This window comes from Staurois parvus, unplaced genomic scaffold, assembly GCF_062004578.1.
Source record: "Staurois parvus isolate SC_StPar_1 unplaced genomic scaffold, SC_StPar_1.0 ptg000155l, whole genome shotgun sequence".
Lineage (NCBI taxonomy): Eukaryota > Metazoa > Chordata > Amphibia > Anura > Ranidae > Staurois > Staurois parvus.
This window is the reverse complement of record NW_028317951.1, coordinates 31615802-31638955: the sequence shown is the minus strand read 5'-3', so window position 1 is coordinate 31638955 and position 23154 is coordinate 31615802. Positions and strand designations below refer to the sequence as shown.

Here is a 23154-nt window from a genome sequence, read left to right as displayed (position 1 = left end):
GAAGTGGTCCAGCAGTGTCCCTGATCGCCGCAGTGTCCCAGCAGTGTCCCTGATCACCGCAGTGTCCCCGATTGCTGCACAAGTGGTCCAGCAGTGTCCCTGATCACCACAGTGTCTCTGATTGCCGCAGTGGCCCAGATCACCACACAAGTGGCCCAGCAGTGTCCCTGATCACCACACAAGTGGCCAGCAGTGTCCCTGATCGCCGGACAAGTGGTCCAGCAGTGCCCCTGATCACCGCAGTGTCCCTGATCACCGCAGTTGCCCAGCAGTGTTTCTGATCGCCACACAAGTGGCCCAGCAGTGTCCTGCTCATCGCAGTGGCCCAGCAGTGTCCATGGTCGCCGCACAAGTGGTCCAGCAGTGTCCCTGATCACCGCAGTGGCCCAGCAGTGTCCCTGATCACCATACAGTGGCCCAATCAGTGTCCCTGATCACCTTACAGTGTACCTGTTCATAAAGTGTCCCTGATCTCTGCCACACCAGTGGATCCTGTTCACTGCCATCGTCTGTGAGGAGAGAGATCCAGTACAGCTAACTGTGAGTAATTTTCAGCCTTTGCACAGAGTTTACACACACTCACAAAACATTGCCAGCCACCTCAATGTATCTCTGATTTTTGCCCAACAGTGACTAGTGTGAACCAACTGCAGCCAGATATCTGTCCCTCACTGCAACACCATCCTGATCACTGCCATACCAGTGGGTCCTGATCAGTGTCAAAAATATGGCCAAAAGATCATATACAAGCGAGGAGGCATTTCAAATTCTGAGTATGACAGATGAGAGTGACGGAGAACTCTCACTGTCAAACTCTGATTCTGTATATGAACCAGAACACAGCAGCGGTTCACTCTCTGAATCAGAAGAAGGTGTTCCAACAAAAAGAATGAGGAACTCCAAGGAGCAGCAAGCAACCACCAGCAGCTCAATACGTTCTTCTGATATGGCTACTACCAGCACTGTAAGTGCAAGTTCTAGTATTCAGGTGTCACATCCGCCACCAAGGATTAGGGCCCATACTGCTGTCCCAGATGCTCTTTTAAACCCTGTGTGGCTACCTTCAGGATCAGGAGCACCTATAATTCCCCCATTCATAGCCCAGTCAGGCATTCAGGCAGAAACCCAAAATTTTACAGCCATTGATTATTTCCATTTATTTTTCACTGAAGAGTTTTTGAATTCAGTTGTGCACCAATGCAATATTTTCGCCCAGCAATTAATCACTCAAAATCCCAACTCCTGTTATGCTCGAACATTTGAGTGGAAATGCCTCACAGTTGAAGAATTTAAAGTTTTTCTTGGCCTTACATTTAATATGGGACTAACAAAAAAAAATGAACTGCATGCTTATTGGTCGACAAATCCCATTCAACACATGCCGCTCTTTTCTGCCACTATGTCCAGGACCCGCTATAAAACAATTCTGCACTTTCTACATTTCAACGATAATTCCCTGTTCCCCCCCAGAGATCACCCCGAGTACGACAAACTTTATAAAATTCGTCCACTAATCAATTATTTCAACCAAAAATTTTCAGAAATATATTGTCCTGAAAAAAACATCTGTGTCGATGAATCCCTAATCCATTTCACTGGGAGGCTGATCATAAAACAGTACATTCCAAGTAAACGGGCCAGATACGGGGTGAAGATGAACAAACTCTGTGAAAGGTCCACAGGATACGTGCACAAGTTCCGTATCTACGAGGGAAAGGACAGTCAGCTAGAGCCCCCTGAATGCCCAGCCTATATGGGGATTAGTGGAAAAATTGTCTGGGACCTGGTATACCCCCTCTTCAATCAGGGGTACCATCTTTACGTGGACAATTTCTGCACAAGCCTGCCCCTTTTCCGCCACCTTTATCTCAAGGACACTGTAGCCTGTGGCACAGTTCGACCCAATCGGAAGGGATTTCCACAACAATTGGTTGCCACCAAGCTAAACAGGGGGGAGTCAGCTAGCTTGAGAATTGAAGAGATCCTGGCCCTTAAGTGGCGAGACAAACGGGATGTGTATGTCCTTTCATCTATCCATAACAGCAGCTCATTGGAAATTCAAGGAAGTCGCGGTCCCATCCGAAAACCTCAATGCATACACGAATACAACCTGTTCATGGGGGGAGTGGATTTAAATGATCAAATGTTACAGCCCTACATACCCAACAGAAGATCAATCTACTGGTATAAAAAAGTATCCTTCTACCTTTTCCATATGGCCCTGTACAATTCCTACATCGTTTTCCAGAAGTCCACACAAAGACCTGTCACCTTCTTACAATATCAGGAAGAGATTATCACATCCCTCATCTATCAAGTAAGACCCGTACCTGAACAAATTCGGTCTGATGCAGTGAGCCGATTGCATGAAAGACATTTCCCCAATATCGTCCCCCCTACCGAAACAGACCGCAATCCTCAAAAGAGATGTCGGGTATGCTCCAAACATAGAATTCGATCTGACACCCGATACTACTGTCCCCAGTGTCTCTCAAAGCCTGGTCTCTGTATAGAAGAGTGCTTCCGTATCTACCATACCGCACTACATTATTAGTGAAGTACGGTGAAGATATATTTCTTTGTCCTCTGTTTGCTATTTCCCTGCCACGTTTCTGCCTGTTGCCTGAATTCATTTTCCTGCCTTCCATCTGAACTGACCTCGGCCTGTTTATTGACCATGCCTCTGCTTGCTGCCTGAACTGACCTCGGCGTGTTAATGGACCATGCCTCTGCCTGCTGCCTGAACTGACCTCGGCCTGTTACTCGACCATGCCTCTGCTTGCTGCCTGAACTGACCTCGGCCTGTTAATCGACCATGCCTCTGCCTGCTGCCTGAACTGACCTCGGCCTGTTAATCGACCATGCCTCTGCCTGCCTCCTGGACTGATCTTTTGCCCTCCCACTTTAGTAGTGGGATTCAAGACAACACAGGGGTCTCACGTATGTGAGGGGATCCAGAGTAGTGTTTCCGAGCAGAGAAAACTTTTTTGTTTTCTTTGGGTTTTTTAATTCCCGGATCAGGGTCTGGAGACCAGAGGCTTCGAAGAGATTTGGGTGGGATGAAGCCTCTACCCCTTTGTCCAGTCTTACCTAACCAAGGCCCTAAGCTTAATGTTTCTGCCTGGACCAATCCTTTTACCACGTCTTTGCTTGCTGTCTGTATTGACTGTGGCCTTTTTATGGACCATGTTCCTGTCTTCTTCCTGGACCACTACTTTGCCTGTTTGCTCACCACGTCTATGCATGACACCGGTACTGACCCATCTGCACATCCCACTGGCTACCTTCCTGCAAGAAACTGGTGCCACCCACCCTCTGCACTGAAACAACAGGTACTCTTTGGTTTATCTTTTGTTCAACTTCTTGGTGAATGAACATAGTGCTATGTGGACAGCCACGTACTAGTAGGTTAAGCTTTTAGGAACAGGCTGTAGGTGAAGCTACACTATGCTTTATTGATATATAATGTTTGCTAATTTTTGTGATAAACAGGTTGCAATGACCAGTAATCAGTCCAAACACTGAAAATGTCTTACACATGTGGTATCCCCATACTCATGAAAAGTAGCAGAATGTGTTTTAAAGTGTTATTCTAAGAATACCTATGCAGTGTGTTAGAAATATGTTATTATTGGTAACATTGCATTAAAGAAAAAATAACTACTTTTTTTCACATTTTCTAAAAATCTGTGTAAAAAATTAAGTCTTCAGAAGACTTTGCTGCTCCAGGACCTCCAAAATTGTGATACGTAGTCAATAAATTAGATGTGTAATTTTTGCCCTTAGTATGCCTAACGGTGCTTATTGCATGTGGGGCCCCTCCATTTGGTTAGGCTGTGAAAAAGTCTTGCACGTGTGGTATCGTTATACTCAGAGTTAGAGAATGTGTTTTGGGGTGTAATTTTAAGTATACCTATGCAGTGTATTAGAAATATCTTCTATATTGACAACTTTGCATAGAAAAAAATACATTTTCATTTTCTTTTAACATATTCCAAAAACTTTTGGCAAAAAATGAAGTCTTCAGAAGACTCCCCATGCCTCCTAAAACATACCTTGGGGTGTTTGCTTTCCAAAATGGGGTCATTTTGTGGATAATTCAAGAAATTAGATGTGTAATTTTTGCCCTTAGAACGCTAACAGGTGCTTATTGGATGTGGAACCCTTCTATGTGGCCAGACTGTGAAAAAGTCTCACACATTTGATATCACCATATTCAGCAGGAGTTAAAGAATGCGTTTTGAGGTATCATTTTAAGTATGCCTATGCTGTGTAATAGAAATATCTCATAGATTGACACCTTTGCGTAAAAAAAAAATACATTTTCATTTTCTTTTCACATTTTCCAAAAACATGTGGCAAAAAATGAAGTCTTCAGAGGACTCCCCATGCCTCTTAAAACATACCTTGAGGTGTTTTCTTTTGAAAATGGGGTCATTTTGTGGGTAATTCAATTGTCCTGGTGCTCCAGGACCTCCAAAACTGTGATAGACAGTCAAGAAATTAGATGTGTAATTTTTGCCCCTAGAACGCCTAAGGGTGCTTATTGGATGTGGGGCCCTTCTATGTGGTTAGGCTGTGAAAAAGTTTTACACATGTGGTATCGCCATACTCAGGATGAGTAGCAGAATGTGTTTTGGGGTGTAATTGCAAGTATGCCTATGCCGTGTGAGAGAAAGAACTTGTTAAATGACAACTTTGTGGGAAAAAAAAAAGAATTTTTTTTACTTTCATCATTTCCTTAAAAAATTGGCAAAAAATGACAACTTCAAAAAACTCCCCATGCCTCTCATTAAATACCTCAGACTGTCTACTTTCCAAAAAGGGGTCATTGGGGGGTATTTGTACTGTCCTGGCATTTTAGGGCCCCAAGAAATAATATAGGTAGTCCGTGCATCAGGATTGATACATTTTCAAATATATCAAATATATATACCGTGATCTGTGGACTCTATAACTTTCACAAAGACTAAATAATACACACTGATTTGGGTTATGTCTACCAACAAAATGTAGCACAATGGATTTTGGCCTAAATTTATGAAGAAAGTATATTTATTTGCAAAATTTAGTATCAAATACTAAGAAAAACATGTTTTTTTTCAAAATTTTCAGCCTTTTTTCATTTTTCTAGCAAAAAATAAAAACCCCAGTGATGATTAAATACCACCAAATTAAAGCTCTATTTGTTTGAAAAAAATGATAATTTCATTTAGATACAGTGTTGTATGCCTGAGTAATTGTCATTCACAATGTGAGAGCGCCGAAAGCTGAAAATTGGCCTGGACAGGAAGGGGGTAAAAGTGTCCGGACAGGAAGTGGTTAAAAAAACCTTTTTTCTTAGTTTTTGTTATAAAATTTTGTAAATAAGGGTTTTTTCTCCTTCACTGATGTGCGCTAATGAGACTGCAGTGATGGGCACTGATAGGAAGCACTGATGGGCACTGATAGCTGGCACTACTAGGTGGCACTGATGGGCACTAAAAGGCAGCACTCATATATGGTGGTGCTGACTGGCACGGATAGGCGGCAATAATGGTGTGAACCTCCTGCACTCCTAAATAAATGTGTGTAAATGCTACTAAATAAATAGTGACACAAAAAACTCCTAATTGGAGGAAGCTGCAGACATCTAATCATATACCTTATGACAGATAAATATCCAAAAATAAATGATGTAGCGCTACCTAAATTATGATAAATGCACAATAAATGCTATGTGATCAAATTAAAATCAATACAAACATAAGTGTTAATCATACAAAATAAATTTGAAGTGAAGATAATTCAAGTATATAAAGTGAACTGATCCTCTAGGGATCCAAAATATTTACTTTATCAGCTCGGTTCTTAGTCTGAAGAATTCTTTCCAAAGCACTGCAAAGATCAGCAAATGGGACTTGCAATGCTACAGTGCCCTTGACCACAGAACTTGAGGAGCTAGATGCCGACATCAGGAATTCTGAGCAGGAGAGATTGTTCTGTAGTAGTGGCTGGTTAATGTCTGGTGATCTCCAGTGTCAAAAGAACAGGCACTCAGGACTAAGAACCTGCTACCCATATGACGTCCTCCCAGAACGAATCACCTTGCGCCCGTTATTACCTTATATGGCGGGCAGGAGGCGGTTAAAAGGAGTGAGAAAAAAAAAACATACATACATACATATACACATATATATATATATATATACACACATATATATATATATATATATATATATATATATATATATATATATATACACACACACACACATATACATATATACATATATATATACATATACATATATACACACACACACACACACACATATTTATTTATTTTGAAATGGCAATGGTCATGCTCCAAAGTAGAGCAACACAAGATGACAGCTCAGTTTTACAGCACTGGCTTGATCTGGAAATCTAGCCGGACACAACACAAGCGATGTCTGAGACACAGATGGCCAGCATGAGGTAAAAGGTCTGGAAGACAGCCAATGCTTGTCCTGTACATTTACATATCATTACCAAATTACACATCATCCTACTCCAAGGATCACCTAAACTAGTTGCAGGCAATCCTGCAATGTATGTGTAAATCAATGGCACTATTTACTATTTAAAAGTAAAACTAAAGAAAAATACTGCAGACAAGCAAAAGGAAGTAATTATTCCTGAATCTTTTTTACCTGTACATAGATATAGTTATGGCCAAAAATAATGGCACCCCTGCATTTCTGTCAAAGCACCACTTCAACCAGAACAAACTGTTGCTATTATCAAATGTTTAGGCACTCATGTTTATTTCTTTTGTTTGTATTGGTATGACACAAAAAAGTGGAGAAAAAAAAGCCAACTCTGACACATTCTACCAAAACCCCAAAAATAGACTGGACAAAATTATTAGCACCCTGAATGTAATATTTGGTAGCACACCCCTTGGAAGAAATAACTGAAATCAATCGCTGCCTGTAACGATCAATGGGTTTCTTATACCTCTCTACTGGGATTTTGGACTACTCTTCTTTTGCCAACTGCTCCAGGTCTCCCAGGTTCTTTTTCCCAACTGCTGTTTTGACATTTCTCCACAGGTGCTATATGGGCTTGAGATCTGGACTCATTGCTGGCATTTTCAGTACCCAGCGCTTTGTCTTAAACCATTTCTGGATGCTTTTTTACGTGTGCTTTGAATCATTGTCCTGCTGTAAGACCCATGACCTCTGACGGAGACCCAACTTTCTGACACTGGGCCCTACATTGCACCCCAGAATTCTTTGGTAGTCTTCAGATTGCATAATGCCATACACATGGTCAAAACATCTAGTGCCTGAAGCAGCAAAGCAACCCCATAACATCAGTGAACCTCCACCATGTTTGATTGTGTTCTTTTCTTTAAACGCTTCCCACCTGGCCACTACACATAAATGGCCAAGTGGGAGCTTCGTCGTTCCAAGTGGATGTTCAGGAATGTCCTTCAGAGCATGTGCACAAGTGCAGCCTCGTGGCCGCGCAGCTGTGCGCTCTCAGTGTGCCTTTGTCCCTTGGACTCAACGTAACACTGCTCGGCAGAAGGGCTCTCTGATTGGCCCTTCTGATCACATGACGGCTGTGTCCAATCACAGCCGTCATCTGATGTCAACCAAGCTGCCATTCAGTTGAATGGCTCTCCCTCTCCTCACACGTCGTGAGTGAGGAGAAGCAGAGCCGATCAGCGAGTACACACAAGCACCACACATCACCCTGTCACAGTACCAGTATCTGTCACTGGTACGGTGACAGATGTGGATGATCTGTGATCCACATCTGTCACAGTACCTGTGACCCATATCTGTCACAGTGCCAGTGGTCCACATCTGTCCTAGTGAGCCACATCTGTGATCCACATCTGTGACAGTGCCAGTGATACACATGTCACCGTATCCGTGATCCACATCTGTCACAGTGCCCGTGATCCACATCTTTCACGGTGTAAAAGTGCTCATCCACTTCTGTACCAGGGATGAACATCTGTCACGGCCCACCAGGGTCAAAGCCACATTTGTCACGGTTTACCAGTGGTCAACATCTGTCACAGTGCATCAGTGTATGATTTTACATTTTAGTTTTTTTTATAATCTAAGTACTTCCGTTACCTTTATAAAGCATATGTTTTAATAAGCATGTGATGGGTAAAAATTTGTCAGTGTTTTTGTTTCTGGCCCATTGGGTAGATCTCCCCAGCAGGGCACAGACAACCATAACCTATTAGAAGTTTACCAACTCACATCTTCATATTTGTAGATGCTACAAAGATAAGGGGCAAGATAGTTTAGGTACTCAGACTTTGTGCTAGTTGAAGGTAAAAGCATGATTGGAACAAAAAGGAACCAGGGGAGCTACAATTTGAAATAATCATGGTGGATTTTACAAAGTACATCTACCAACTGGAAAATGTGGGGATTAGGAGAGACAAGAAACCTATGTGTTTGGATTCATAAAGTATGTTTTGCATGTATGCTCATTTACACACACACACACACACACACGCACATACACTACAGCAATGTGCCTATGTCAATATTCAAAATCCATAAAATGTTGGTAGAACTGGTGGGAATTCAGAAAACTGTTACCTCTTACTGGAAAAGAAAATATGAAAAATGTGCTGCAAAAGGTAGAGCAAGAAATTGAGAAAAAGGCAATAGATACGTACAGTGCTCGGCATAAATGAGTACACCCGAACATATTTGTTATAAAACCTTAACTTTCTTTTCAGAAGCAACATTTTCTATGGGGCACTATACTACAAAAAATACTCCCAAAGATGCAGGCCATTGATTACAAACAAGATTTGTTAATTTGCACACACAAAGTATTTTTCCTAACAATCATTTAAGACCATGTTGCAAAAATGAACACACACCAATGAAAATCTTAGGAGCAAAGGTAAACATTTTAGACAAAATCCTAATTAACAAGAATTCAACTACAGGTGAGTCTAATCATTCATTAAACAGGTGGGTATTACTTAAAGAAAACCCCTTTCCATTTCATGCTGATAGCAATAACACTGCAAGGAAGGGAAATATCACAAGGCCCGGGAAAGAAAATTATTTCTTTAAACAAAAAAGATGAAGGTTACAAGAAACTTTACTTATCAGTCAAAATACTGTAGCAAAAGTGATACAAAAATGTAACAAAGATAGAACTGCAACCATCTCACAGAGACATCCAGGCCATCCATGGATGATAACACAGCGATAGCAGCGTCTTCAGATGAGAAGGGTTGAAGAAAATCACCATGCAAGTTCACTGCAGTTAACTAAAGTAGAAAGCCTAACTGGGGTGATTGTTTCCCATGACACAATACGGCACACACTGAAGAGGAATGGCATGCATGGGTGTCATCCACAAAGTAAGCCTCTCCTACAGCCCATGCACAAAAAATCCCATCTAGAATTTACCAGGGCCCATGCTGAAAAAGAAGACAACTACTGGGACTTTGTACTCTGGAGTGATGAGACCAAGATAAAAGGTTTTTGGAACTGGTGGCTTCAAAACTGTATGGCATCACAAAGATGAGGAGTACAAAGAAAAATGCATGGTGCCTACAGTGAAACGTGGTGGCAGTGTCCTTCTGTGGGGCTGCATGAGTGCTGTTGTTGTAGGGGGGCTGCATTTCATTGATGGTATCACGAATTCACAGATGTTCTGCTCCATATTGAAAACTAGGATGCTACCACCATTCCATGTCCTTGGTCGTCATGCACTTTTCCAACATGACTATGAACCAAAACACACATCTAGGGCTACTGTTGCATTTCTGAAGAAGAACAGGGTGAAAGTGATTCAGTGGCCAAATATGTCTTCTGATCTGAACCTAATCAAACACCTATTCTGAAGAGACTAGTTGAGCATCACTCTCCATCCAGCATCCAGGCTCTAAAAGAGGTCGTTCTTGAAGAATGGAAAAAGATAGATGTTGGAATATGCTTCCAACGTGTTCATTCCATGCCTAGGAGACTTGGTGCTGTCCACACAAATCATGGAGGTCACACAAAATACTAGATGTAGTAGGTTTTGTTGTGGGGTGTATTCAGTTTTTAATCAACTAATTTGAGTAAAACTGAAGATTTTGTAATCTAAGTTATATTACTAACCTTACTTTCATGTAATGAGCTAAACAAATGTTCTATAAAACTCAAGTTTTGTCAAAATTTTGGAAATTGTTCTTGTGTTCATTGAGATATTGATTAAAATCTTACTTTTCAAAAGGGGTATACTTATATATGCTGAGCACTGTAAATAAAAGGCATAAGATATAGAAATATGGCAAGACAAGACAAAGGAAAATGGTGTCAATTCACTAAGAGATAAATACCGCAAGAATTTTTGAGTTCTAATAACTCATGCGGTATTTAGCTCAAAAGTAGTCAATTCACTAAAAACATGCGTTATTTATTGAATGTGTTAAATATTTAGGTTTTGTGATATTTAGCACTTAAAACTTTGTGTTAATTTTGGTGGTGTTTTTTTACAATTTTTTTTTTTGCAGGCTAACACTGAACCAGAAGGTACACAGCAATATTGTGAAACTAGTGTGCTTTCTTTCACAAAATGATCTCCCTCTGACGAAATGTTACCAATTATTTTGATTCCTGAGCTCAGAGGAAAACATATCCACAGTGATACATTGTATAATTTTCACTTACTGGCCAGGGCAGAGTTCCTCCAATTGTTATTTTGTACATTTCTAAAATATCTATAAATACAATGTGAATATGATATCAAATCAAAAAGCCCTTAAACCTACACTAATTTCAAATTGGAAAAAACTTTCAACCCCTGAAAGCTTAAAATCAAATAAATTAGTCCAAGAGAATCTTCCCTCTTTTAACAAATAATCTACCTATATATACAACAGCAAAACTTTCCCCATATAATTATATACGTGTACTAACACAAAATCATAAAGTCCAGTGTCTCAGTGATCAAAAACAAATCATAAAAGTCCAGTGTCTCGATAATCAAAATGGTAGAACTAAAAAAGGTATATTTCTTGCAGCGTTGATTGTGTTCAATGATTTTTGTGAAAAACCTCAAAAATAAAGAAACTCACAATAGTGCATTACCATAACATAATCAAAAATATATATATATATATACACACACACACACCTATATATACGCATACATGCACACACAAATGTGTATCATAAAATTGTGCAACACTAAGTGATATAAAATAGTGAAACACTTGTGCAAACCTTCCAAAAAGATAATAAAACACTCGTGCTCAAAAAATTATGAAATCCTGAAGTGATCCACTCAGTGAGACTCCTACCCACACGTGACACTTCTAGTGAGTAAGGCAAATATACCCTTACCAACAGTAGAAAAAACCCACGCCTTTATAGTATAATTTGTAGAAATCCTCCAAAGGAACTTTCTCCTCCTCTCCTCCTTCACTTATTGTTAGGGTAATGATGTAATGCCATCCACATTCACAGGTCTATGATCATGGATTTACCAGGCTCCAGTATAATGGAAATTAACCATGACTTACCTCCATGTATATTCAGAGTAGTAACATTTTAATGAATCTGCTTACATTTAAAGTTAAAATTTGCGATTTGGAACAAAGAGGTCTCTCTCTTATGATTAAGTCCCGGATGTGACGAAACGCGTCAAGAGGAAGTGACGTCATACGCAAGGAGCAGGAACCGGAAGTGTTACAGCGGCCATCTTTGTTGGGGAATCGCTGGATACTCGTGTGTGAACTGCCTGGAAAACTGTGGGAACTGCCTGGTAATCCCCATAAAGTGGGGTTTTGTTCCAAATCGCAAATTTTAACTTTAAATGTAAGCAGATTCATTAAAATGTTACTACTCTGAATATACATGGAGGTAAGTCATGGTTAATTTCCATTATACTGGAGCCTGGTAAATCCATGATCATAGACCTGTGAATGTGGATGGCATTACATCATTACCCTAACAATAAGTGAAGGAGGAGAGGAGGAGAAAGTTCCTTTGGAGGATTTCTACAAATTATACTATAAAGGCGTGGGTTTTTTCTACTGTTGGTAAGGGTATATTTGCCTTACTCACTAGAAGTGTCACGTGTGGGTAGGAGTCTCACTGAGTGGATCACTTCAGGATTTCATAATTTTTTGAGCACGAGTGTTTTATTATCTTTTTGGAAGGTTTTCACAAGTGTTTCACTATTTTATATCACTTAGTGTTGCACAATTTTATGATACACATTTGTGTGTGCATGTATGCGTATATATATATATATATAATTTTTTTTTTTTTTTTGATTATGTTATGGTAATGCACTATTGTGAGTTTCTTTATTTTTGAGGTTTTTCACAAAAATCATTGAACACAATCAACGCTGCAAGAAATATACCTTTTTTAGTTCTACCATTTTGATTATCGAGACACTGGACTTTTATGATTTGTTTTTGATCACTGAGACACTGGACTTTATGATTTTGTGTTAGTACACGTATATAATTATATGGGGAAAGTTTTGCTGTTGTATATATAGGTAGATTATTTGTTAAAAGAGGGAAGATTCTCTTTTGGACTAATTTATTTGATTTCTAAAATATCGCCAACAAACAACAGGTGATAAATAACGAATACCAAATTAAAAATGAAAAAAGCGCCACTTACAAAAAACACCTGAGTGTCAGCAGCATATCCCACCCAAAATAAATTTTGGCAACAATAATCCTAATTAAAAGGTATGCGCTAATAACATACTTATATACAAAGGTGTATATCATCATCCAAAAAAAAAATGTGTTTTAAATAAATAATTATAGTGTCCAAAAAAAATAATATTAGTGTCCAAAAAAATATATATATATATCTTCAGTGACTTGAACCAATTGTGAAAAATCCACCACCAAAAGGAGATTAAATGAACTCCCCAGAGCTAATGGCTGGTCAGATTATAAACCAGCAACAGCGCTTGTGCTCTGGGAGCAATGAACCCGATGTCCAAATAGATATGGTGATGTTTCAGACACTTCCGGATAATAATAATCACAGCCAAACAACTTTGCAGCCCAAGCTCTTACGATGAACTTCTCTACTCTTTCTCATACCTCCATGAGAGCATACAGTACACTCAGGAACAAAAAAGAGAACATAATGGTGCAATACGTTTTTTTCATTTATCTCTTTAATAAAAAAGGTATAAGGAAACTCACAAACAAGGTGTCCAACAGACACCAGCTTCAATCGCAAAAAAAGGTGAGATACAATTACCGCTCACCGCGGATCTCTCCCATACAGCACAGAACAGCAAGGCTCTCTAACGTCCACATCAAGTAGGCCACGCCCAACCGGTTTCATCACACCGACGTCATCAAGGGGCGGTGAAACCGGTTGGCCATGGCTAAAGGTGTCTGACTGATGTATGCAATGTTAAAAGGTACTATCAGGAGAAAATTTAGATCCTTTAATGCATCCCTGTATGATCTATTGAACTCTGTCTCTAAGGTTAAAAGAAGAACATGACAGGTTCTCTTGATAATGAGTGCAGAACTACATGTTGATCCTTTGGCTACATGTGCATCCAGTTTTTTACAGAACAGATACAGCAGTGCCTACTGATAAAGCAACGCTATAGATTTCCCACAATGCAAATCAGTAGAACTCATTACAGGATACTTAATAAAATGTAACCAAAGTCCAAGGCAACACTACTTCAAAAACAATTCTTTATCTACACAAGTTCTAGAAAAACACAATTTAAAGGAGAAGCATGGCTAAAGCTATTGAGGCCCCATAGTACTTCTCCCATGAGAACGCCTGCAACCATTTTTCACCTGACAGTGAGCTTTAGGGCCCATTCACATTAGAAACTGCATGCGAATCGCACAGGAAGGCTGTCCAGTTCCTGTGTGAGTCACATGCAGTTCTGTGCAGTGCAATTTTAGCCCTTCAGTTCTTTTTATTAGCACTGATCACTGTATTAGTGTCACTGGGGATGTCAGTGACAGTCAGTTCCCCCCCAGTGTCAGAATGCCCGCTGCAGTCCCGCTATAAGTCGCTGTTCGACACAATTACTAGTATAAAGAAGAAAAAAAAAATTCCAGTATATATACACCACCATTTGTAGATGCTAAACTTTCACATAAACCAATTAATTTACACATATTGGGCTTTTTTTTTAGCGAAGACATGTAGCAGAGTACATTTTGGTTTAAATTTATGATAAAATTAGATTTTTACATTTTTTTTACTGGATTTTCTGGGCTTTTTTTTCAAACTTTACAGTCTTTTTTTGTTTATAGCACAAAAAAATTAAGAAATGCATCAAATACCACCAAAAGAAAGCTCCATTTGTGGGACAAATGGAGCTTTCTTTTAATTTGGGTGCAGCATTGCATGATCGCGCAATTGTCACTTAAAGTAATGCAGCACCATATAGCAAAAAATTGCCTGGTCAGAAGGGGTAAATCCTCCACAGGGCAAGTGGTTAAATAGATTCTAAAGACGAAAAACTGCTTTATTATTAACCAACTACTTCCCGTCCATAGGACGCACGTGAACCACCTTCATCTCAACCAAGATGTCATCCTTGACAGCTGGCAATTCCGCATCTTGTAGAAGTAATACGAGCAGCTAAAGAGCCTCTGCATTTTCAAAGGCAGGTGAAGGGGAGGCCAGAGGAAACATCTTTTCAAAAAGAGGACCTGTCATGGCCCATGTTCATCCCTTGTGAAAGCAATGAAATTGAAATAAAAAGAGTAAAAAAAAAATAATGATTTACTTGCTAAGTGTCCCTGCCCCATGATGCCTGTGTGCAAAGGACAACGCATGTGTCTGTCCCCTACGCATATGAACAGCTATCACACCACACATCGCCGTAAGGTTTTGCCGCACACATCAGAGCAATTATTCTAGCACCAGACTTTCTGTGTAACTCTAAACTGGTAACCTGTAAAGGCTTTTAAATCATTGCCTATGGAGATTTTTAGGTACCATAGTTTGGAGCCGTTCCATGGACACAAGCAATTTTAAAGCGTGACATGTTTGGTATCTATTTACCCATTTACTCAGTGTAACATCTTTTATATTTTACAAAAAAAATGGGTATTATATTGTGGTTTTGAGTATTAAAATTCATGAAAGTATATTTTTTCCCAAAAATGTGTGTTTAAAAAACTGTTGCACAAATCCTGTGTGACCTAAAAATATGCAACATCTACCATTTTTTTCTCTAGGGCCTCTGCATAAAAATATGTAATGTTTGGGGGTTCTAAGTAGTTTTTTTACATGCAGGAGAAGAATGTCAGAACTTTTCCAGACTAGAAGTGGTTAAAATAAAATAAAGATGCTACACTTACAATATCTGCTCTGTGCAATGGTATTGCACAGAGCAGATATTGTAAGTGTAGCATCTTTTTTATTTTTTTTTTATGGTATTGCACAGACAGGTCCCTTACCTCCTCTTCTGGAGTCCCCTGCCAGCACTCTCACCCCTTCCCTCCTTGGAGTGCTCCCTCAGCAAGACAAGTGCTGAGGAGGCACTTGTGTGGGTGTGCTCACAAACCAGGCTGAGTTCATAGCCATGCCCCCGCCCCACTCCCTCCTCAGAAGATTTGACTGACGCAGTAGAAGCCAATGGCTCCCCCTGTTCTCAGTCTCCTGTGAGACTAGGAAGAAGCAGCGCTGCTGCAGACAGGCACAGCCTTGGATTGAGAAATAATGCAATGCTATTACCTACCTCATAACCAAGTGAGCCACTGACCTGGATTTCACATGTAGTATGACACTTCATACTCTATTGTCAGGTTTAGTTTAAAAACCAAATTTCAGCCTGGGTAAAACATATAAACCAACATTATCCAGCCTTCTGATAAACAAAGCAGCTCCAACTGCAATACTCACCTCTTATCACGCACTGTCCCCCGCAAACTCACCAGTTCAGAGATCCAGCACTGGTCCTCTTCCTGTTGAATGACATACAGCTTAATTTAACTAACATCTGTGTATCCAGCATATTAAGCGCCCACTGCTCCACCCTGAAAAGAACAATGCAGCAGAGAGTGGCCCAGGTCATTTTGTGGCACTGTTCTATGCAGTGTTTAGGATCCATTCTACACTATAAACAGGGGAAAAAGAAAAAATGAAAAGGACTTGTGAAGCAACCAGACCAAAGACCGCTAGAAAAAAAAAAAAAGGTAAGAATACAGACATTTCTGTTTCAAATAGGTTAGGTGGTGCTTCTACAGAAGGGTGAAAAACAAATTGGGGGAAGTGGGAAGGAATGTTAACAGTCATGTGGTTCCATTGATAAAGGCTAACAACAGTGCTTTTCTAAAAAAAAAAATTGCTTGTCTGATATTTCATAAGGAACATGAAATATGATCACTGTAGTACTGAAGCCCTTTAAAATAAATTATAAACAAGCATATTATTTACATTTTTTATATATGAAAAAAAAAAATTCAACTTCTATTAAAGTTGTATGAAAACAAAAATATGTGGAGTGGGTATCAAAATCGTTACAAAATATACTATATTTATATTAATGTATTTTATTATGCTAACCATTAGTAATGTGCTTTTACATTATAAACACATTTTAAAGGATATTACTTACTTTATAAGCCTTGCAACAGTAACACCCAAATAATGCTGTAAATATTACAGAGCAAACATCCAGTATATAGCAGTTTGGAATATATTTTGTGCATATATACGCACAGTATAGTATAATAATACAAACCACATGAAAGCATGGAATCTCACTGCTCAAGAACAAGTCAGGACTGCACTGATGCAGTTTGTAGCAGAATCATGATGCAAACAGTGACACACTTCTAGGACAGGTCACTTCACCTTGTGAGCAAAGAATGTGTTAATTTTCCTTGAGGCTCCAATTTACTTTGTACAAACCCCCTCTAGTGGCTACACAATTAGGATTAAACAGATTAGGGATAAACATCTGAAATCCAATTTCAAGCCTAGTAAATTTGACAACTTAAGAAATCCAAATAAAACTAGAACTTTGTTCTACTATGAAAAGAACACACATTAAAAAGGAGAAAAAAAATGGATTATATAAAGAGATTAATACAAAAGAAATAGGACTACTAACCAGTATAACTATTTACCAGGTATTACACAAACAAAACAGCCACAGATTTGGGAACTGGATCATAAACCAAAAAACTGGAATAAAAAGTTATGTAAAATAAAGTAAGAAGCAAAAACAGATACATTTCATAAAGTTTTACTACTTTGCACAGTCTCAAAGTGCAGAAAAATGAATGATTATGCCCCAGATATACAGCATGCTCCTAACTTTATGACATTACAACACAGTCCTGGGAATTCAAAAAGAACAAATTCTTTTAGTACCCATGCTATTTTATTTATTTTGTTCCTCCCCTCTCTGGCCACTACCTATAGGGTATTGTGGCAGGTAGCCTCTGCCAAACAAAACTTGTCCCTTTTTTTTTTTTTTATTCCCACTCCATAAAGCACAGTTTAGCTGCTTTGACAATGTGTATGGGACTGTTCTGCCATTGCCTAGTTTAGACCGGTGGCTGAGGCAAGTAAAAATTGTGACTCAACCACGATTGACCACCTGACAGTGCCCATGTGAAAAGGGCCTTTAGGCCAAGTTCAACTTTACAGGCAGGATTTCATTTTCCATAATGAATAGAATCCTTTTCTAATGTGTCTTCTGCCCAAGCCATCCCAATGTGCCTCTATCTCTCTTACTTAGTCCATGGCAGCCTTCAGTTGGCACCTCTGTTCAAAATTGCAAAAATATGCATTCCAAGCCCCGACTTCCTGTAGCATCAGGTGACCATCCAGGAAAACTCATACAACATCATGCACTGCCTTGCTGCATCACAGAATAGGGTATGTTTACCTCAATGGACTACACCTCCCTCATCATTATACCACCTCTTTTTAATTTCCACCCACTTTCCTACATCTTTAAAGTGACCACACACTGTAGAATTTGATTGTGCAATCTCCTTTAGATCTACCGTCTATGTAGTAAAAGGGCTTGCTTGATTTGATACAAACTGATTACATTGTTCAGGTGGGTCCTCCTATTACACCATTTTGACAAATCTAAAAGGAAATTGTACAATCAGATTGCATAGTGTATGGCCAGCTTTATACAGAGGGAGTGGGTAGAGAGGGAGTGGGTAGAAACACTCAGCTGTCGTTGGTCTTGAGTAAACATCCCAATTTCACTTTCATGCATAATTTCTATTTCACAGTATAGTGAGAGTGCATATTTGAAGTGTTTATCCAGCAATGCGCAAAGGGGAGCCCATTGATTCCAGTGGGATTCCCTATGCATGACAAATCTGGCAAAGTAGCTCATGGGGCATTTTGGTGTGCTGCAGTTTGCACTTTACCGTGTGTTTTGCCACGTTTGTTACACAATTTTGCACGTGGCTAAATGCATGGTTGCTTCCGTGTTTGGTAACAATTAATGGCACCAAAAGCAGGACTAGTTAATTTTAGGTGTATAAAGATGTCCATACCCTATACAATCTAATTACACACCTACAGTATGAGTCTAATCACCCTGTATCCAGTCAGGCAGGCCCTTGAACTACACAGTTGATAGTAGATCTAAAGGAGATTGTACAATTAGATTGTATGGTGAGTTTTACAGACTTCCAGGGGCATATACTTCTTCTGCTTTCAGTATTACGCTCTGCTCTTATAGGCGGTTATGTGATTGCTCAGCTCTTGCATACCCTGCCAAATGAATGATCTATGCAAGATGAAGGTAAGGATCAGCAGGACATGTACCAGAAAGTCATGGAGGTGTTCTCTATAGAAGAAACTAGAACATAGGGAAAGCTTTTTCTTATCTGCAACAGGTATGCATTAATGGTATGTTAGCACAAAGGGAAGCTGGAATTTAGATTTAAAAAACAAAAGGTTATCCTTCAAGTTCCTACAAACTACCACTGCAACATCACCAGTGCAATACATGCCCAAAGCGTGAGAGTGTTCACATATATGCAGATTGGATGTGGTTTGAACCACATCCAATCCACATGACATGTGAAATAACATTGCTTCCTATGGCACCTGTTCACATACACTATATTGCCAAAAGTACTGGGACACCTTCCTTTACAAGCACATGAACTTTAATGGCATCCGACACTTTGCATTGCCCTTGGTGATGTAAGGCTTGGATGCAGCTGCTCAGCCATGGAAACCCATTCCATGAAGCTCTACACACTGTTGTGCTAATCTAAAGTTTGTAGGTCTTTAGCTATTGACTCTGCAGACAGTTGGTGACTTCTGCACACTGTGCTCTTCAGCATGTGCTGACCCCACTCTGTCATTTTACGTGGCAATTTACATAGCTGAGTTGCTGTAGTTCCCAGTTACTTCCACTTTGTTATAATACCACCAACAGTTGACTGTGTAATATTTAGCAGCAAGGAAATTTCATGGATGGATTTATTGTACAGGTGGCAAAATATCACAGTACCACGCTTGAATTCACTGAGTTCCTGAGAGTGACCCATTCTTTCACAAAATGTTTGTAGAAGCAGTCTGCACGCCTAGGTGCTTGATTTTATACACCTGTGGCCATGGAGGTGACTGGAACACTGGAATCCAGTGATTTGGAGGGGTGTCCCAATACTTTTGGCAACATACTGTACATATGTACATTGTGATTTTGAAGTGGAGTAGGTTATGGCTGCAACTGGATGCCATAACCCTGGTATTAAAATTTACAGCAAGAACACCTGAATCCAATGATTTGTATAGGTGTTCCAATACTTTTGGCAATATAGTGTATGTCCGGTGCACTGGCAGTGCAGATTGAAAAAGAGTCCTGTGTAATTACTGAGCAGTGCAGTCTGGTTCAGGTGCAGATTATAGGCTATTGACTTCTAAGGGAACCGTTTCTAAACCGCACGTCATCAGTTGCAAACAGGACAAAATCCTAACCTGAACCTAATCTAAACCGCTGAACAACTACTGTGTCAATTAGCTATGAAACCTGACCTTCAATCCACCACGCACATGTGTGAATCCACAGGCACCAAGAGAACCCCTCAAGGCTACAGGTAGTAGAAAGTGAGGTTAAACAAACCATTGATGTAACCAGATAAATACTAGTACATATGGAACAGGCAGTTTATTCATTTATTACAGGTACTTATATAGCGCGTTACATATATATTGTACATTTATATCAGTCCCTAACCCTCAAGGAGCTTACAAACTAAAGTTCCTAACTCACATTCATACATACACATACTGGAGCCAATTTAGACAGGATCCAATTAACCTACAAACGTGTCTTTGGAATGTGGAAGGAAACCAGAGTTTTATTTAAAAATAAACAGTTTGGAGCAGCGACCAAAGATGGCCGCACAGTAGGCGCTCTCCTCGCCCACATCGGCCGATCTTCTGGCTCCCAGGGGGGCAAGCTGCTCACCTGCTGCCCTCCCCTGGATCTATGCCACCCACCTGCACCTATGGGGGAAAAAAAAAAAAAAAAAACAACAACAGGCTGCCCACACTTCCAGCGCTTGGCAGACCGCGCTGGAGTCTGCGGCCTACACGCCGGTGGTTCCCCCTGAAACCCCGGCCACAATTTCAGACCCGCCACCACCGATACCCGCGGATTAACCAGATCCCGCTCACGACTTTGATAGTGCGTCAGAGGCACCCCTGCAGCCCTCCACACCAGCTCTTCGGGATGATGAGCTCCAGGGTCACTTTAAATACATGATGCAGACAGAATTATCTTCCACTACTTCCAGGCTGGCAGAGCATCTCTCCAGAAAAATTAGGGAGCTGGGCAATCGTACGAACAATCTTGAGGATAAAATGGACGCTGCAATTACGTTTATTGAATACCCTGAGCAGGATCTGAGCGACCCTAAGAAAGAATTGGCGGACGCGCTGCTCCGGCTTGAAGATTTCGAGAACCGTTCCCGTCGTGGCAACTTACAGCGGGGTATTCCAGAAACCGTTACGGATCTCACTTCAACCGCCACACTACAGGAGATGGCCCTCGCCATTTCCATCGACCAATTTGAGTTTGACCGCATATATCGAGCATTGAGTCCCAGGGGCCAGAGGGGCCCCCAAGAGACATTACCAAGTTCACGTATTATCACAATAAGGAAACGGCCACCAAGAGAATCGAGCATTGAGTCCCAGGGGCCAGAGGGGCCCCCAAGAGACATTATTACCAAGTTCACGTATTATCACTCTAAGGAAATGATTCTCTTGGCGGCCAGGTACAACCCAGGCTCAGTTTCCAGAGGCATCGCTACCAGCTTTTCTCAGATATTTCCCAGATCACGCTTCAGAAACATCACCACTTGAAGCCCTTCACTTCGGTACTGGTAAATTAAATACGCATGGGGCTTTCCGTTCTGCCTCACCTTCGACTACCAAGGCCGTAGCCACGCCAGAGGAGGCTCATTCGCTTCTGAACCCTTTACACCTTATCCCGCTGGGAGGTACTGCACGGAGCCCGGCGCATTCATCCGGATCACTGGAGGGGCCACCTTCTCTGGGCTGCCTCTGGGAGAAGACATCCAGCCGGAAGAGGGCCCTCGGAACCCCCCTCCGATCAAGTCCAACCTGCTATTCACCAGGCTGAAGATGTGTTCAAGACTTCCTTCACTGTGCCTCATCGTTGAATCCTTTTGATGGGACTGTGAGTCTAGCCTACTGGGCTTTCCCGGTTTTGATATTGTTAGAGGGTTGGGCCCTGTTTGGCCGTTTCTCCTGAGATCCCACCTTGGGTAGGGGGTTGCCTACTGGACTTGAGTTCTGAGACTTTCCACCACTGCGGAGTACCGAGGGTCCTGGGCGAGGGTGGTTCAGGCCGATAGTTCCCTCAGGTTCCGGGAAGGGAGGTTGGCTTGAGTGAGCCCTAATTCTGTATTATGCTGACGGCCTTGTTGGGGTACTGGGTCAGGGGACCATCTGGGCTGAGTTGGTTGGTTCCGCTGTGACCTGAAGTTATTCCACCGGAGGGGGTTGGGTCCCTAAGCCTAGTTGGGTTTCCTGCGAGAGGGCTTCCATGGGTGTGTCCCACTTCCTGGGGAATTCTATTTCTATTGACTTGGGACTCAGTTATGTTATGAACCATTTCAGGTTTTAGGTTTGTTGCCTTTTATCCTCTGGGGGCCTATGTTATTGATGTATCCATTTGCAGCCATGTGTTCGGTGTTACAGCCACCCAAAACTGATATCCTTTGAGTGTAGGATGCACTTCACCATAGGTGTGATATGGCTATGCCATTGTGCATACTTTTTGGGTTACCCTATTTTCTTGCCTTTCTTGTCTTCTCCTCCTTCCTGGCTTTTCTGTTTTCTGCAGGGTTTCGGGACGCCATGGACTGGCTGTCTATGGGAGTGGAAATTGTTGGATGACCTGTGCTTTATCTGCTGAGCGAATTACACCGATCCCACCATGGCTTTGCCCCTTTTGAAAGTCCATTCACAAAATGTACAAGGATTTAATTCACCTCAGAAGAGGTCTAGGAATCTTTCATCACCTCAAATCGCAGCATACTAACATGGTATGCCTGCAGGAAACCAGGTTTTCCCAGTCCTCTGCCCCCCCAGTACCTTTCACTCATTATCCCACTATTAAAACGGCCTCGGCTACAACAGGGTGTTCTGATAACCTTCAAATGCATTCTCCCCTTCACCTGTGTCCATAATATAGCAGACCCCACAGGCAGGTATTTACTCTTGCAGGGCACCCTCTGGGATAAGGTGGTCACCTTTGTCTCTTATTATGCTCCTAACCGCTTTCAGCACAAATTTTCTCACATTTTTGTACTATTATTTCTCGACACTCTAAGGGCCTTCTTATTTTTTTGGGGGATTCAAATATTACCTTGGATTCTGCTCTAGATAGGCACCATGCTCAGGGGGTGGCCCCTTCTCACGACTTATTGCAGGAGGAATGCATGCGCTCGCTCCTGCGGTCTGCAGGACTAGTGGACGTTTGGAGGGAACTTCACCCTACTGAGCGTGACTTTACAACCTATTCCAATTCTCATAACAGTTTCTGCAGAATTGACCACGTATTTATGCAGGTGCAACTGCTTCCTTTAGTCAGGCGGATATCTATCCCCTTCCTCACCCTGGATGGACCATGATCCCCTGGTCCTACTTCTTGCAC

The 23154-nt window shown here is 41.1% G+C and overlaps 1 protein-coding gene and 1 long non-coding RNA gene across 2 annotated transcripts in view; one reads left to right on the top strand and one right to left on the bottom strand.

The window, feature by feature from the left end:
- Positions 1 to 14727, top strand: part of LOC149463396 (uncharacterized) — a 352919-nt gene extending 338192 nt beyond the window's left edge. The window contains exon 3 of the long non-coding RNA XR_016312484.1: positions 14525 to 14727. This is a non-coding gene — a long non-coding RNA (uncharacterized LOC149463396). The remainder of the gene's footprint in view (positions 1 to 14524) is intronic.
- Positions 1 to 23154, bottom strand: part of ATP13A3 (ATPase 13A3) — a 215695-nt gene that overhangs the window by 175246 nt on the left and 17295 nt on the right. The window lies entirely within an intron of this gene.